This window comes from Sapajus apella, unplaced genomic scaffold (assembly GCF_009761245.1).
Source record: "Sapajus apella isolate SASKATOON/1434 unplaced genomic scaffold, GSC_monkey_1.0 scaffold2015, whole genome shotgun sequence".
In the NCBI taxonomy this organism is placed as follows: domain Eukaryota; kingdom Metazoa; phylum Chordata; class Mammalia; order Primates; family Cebidae; genus Sapajus; species Sapajus apella.
The window spans coordinates 9,679-11,374 of NW_022438941.1; the positions used below are offsets into that span (position 1 = coordinate 9,679).

The 1,696-nt window shown below is 41.3% G+C and overlaps 1 pseudogene across 1 annotated transcript; it reads left to right on the plus strand.

Annotated features, from left to right (window-relative positions):
- Positions 1–1,211: 1,211 nt before the first annotated feature.
- Positions 1,212–1,690, plus strand: LOC116547074 (annotated as a pseudogene). Its single transcript, XR_004266931.1, has one exon. The product of XR_004266931.1 is annotated as a non-histone chromosomal protein HMG-17 pseudogene (transcript).
- The last annotated feature ends 6 nt before the right edge of the window (positions 1,691–1,696 follow it).

Below are 1,696 nucleotides of genomic sequence, written 5' to 3' on the forward strand. Positions count from 1 at the left end.
ATACATTTCCAAAATGGTCTCTAGTATTTCCTTACAGAACCAACGACTTCTTACCTCTTTGCCCTGCCTCCCCCCAAAAAACGACTTCTTTTTTCAAAAGAAAGTCAGCCATATCTCCATTGTGCCTAAGTCCAGTGTTTCTTGATACAGTAATTCTACCAAGGCCTTCTTAATATGTTCTTTTAAACAATTGAATTATCTCTTCAGATTATTAAAGACTAATCCTAATGTGGACCTTAGGATACAGTTTTGAGTAGAGTTGATCAAAATCAATTAAAATAGTCTCTTCAAAAGGAAAGAAAGCCTCTTTAAGGGGAGGAACCAGAGTGCTGAAGGAAGGGAAGTCCGTCTGCATATGTGCAGGGAGACTGGGTAGGAAGGAGGGAGCCAGTGAGGGAGAGAGGTTGGAAAACATGAAACGGGTTACTTGATTGGTGATTAGATGGCTGTAGAGAAGCAAGTTAAAAAGCTAAATGGAAGGGCAAGTTTCCATCATCTATAGAAAACTATATAAGACAAGGACTCCCCATTTTTTCCCAAAGGCATTGTAAGAAGAATGAAGTCTCCTTAGAAAAAAAATTATACCTCAACGTCCCCAACAAGATTGCATAATAAATTATGTTTCCTCCAAAAAAAAAAAAAAAAAAAGTCTGAAAGAGCACAAATAGACAATTTCGGCTCATACCTCCAGAAACTAGAGAAACAAGAACAAAACCTATACCATATCCAGCAGAAGAAAAAAAAAAAACCAAAATCAGAGCCAATGAAATTGAAACAAAAAATTACAAAAGATAAATTAAACAAAAAGCTGGTTGTTTGAAAAGTTAAATCAAATTGTTAGACAATTAGCAAGATTAACCAAGAAAAGAAGAGAGAAGATCCAAATAAGCTGAGTTGGAAACAAAACGGGAAGGCCAGACCTGGTGATTCATGCCTGTAATCCCAGCACTTTGAAAGGCCACAACAGGTGAAATCACCTGAGGTCAGGAGTTCAAAACGAGCCTGACCAATACAGTAAAACACTGCCTCTACAGAAAATACAAAAAATTAGCCAGGTGTAGTTGCGCACACCTGTGAACTCAGCTACTAGGGAGGTTGGGACAGGAGAAATTGTTGAACCCAGGAAGCAGAGGTTTCAGTGAGCCAATATTGTATATTGTGCCACTGCACTGCTGCCTGGGTGACAAAGCAAGACTCCATCTCAAAAAAAAAAGGAAGAAGAAGAGGCGAGAGCGACCCCCGGACCGACCAAAGCCCACGCGCCGCTGCATCCCGCGCTCAGCGCCTACGTCCCGCCGCCGTCGCCACCATGCCCAAGAGAAAGGCTGAAGGGGATGCTAAAGGAGATAAAGCCAAGGTGAAGGACGAACCACAGAGAAGATCCGCGAGGTTGTCTGCTAAACCTGCTCCTCCAAAGCCAGAGCCCAAGCCTAAAAAGGCCCCTGCAAAGAAGGGAGAGAAGGTACCCAAAGGGAAAAAGGGAAAAGCTGATGCTGGCAAGGAAGGGAATAACCCTGCAGAAAATGGAGATGCCAAAACAGACCAGGCATAGAAAGCCGAAGGTGCTGGAGATGCCAAGTGAAGTGTGTGCATTTTTGAAAACTGTGTACTTCTGGTGACTGTACAGTTTGAAATATGATTTTTTATCAAGTTTTATAAAAATGCAGAATTTTGTTTTACTTTTTTTTTTTTTTTT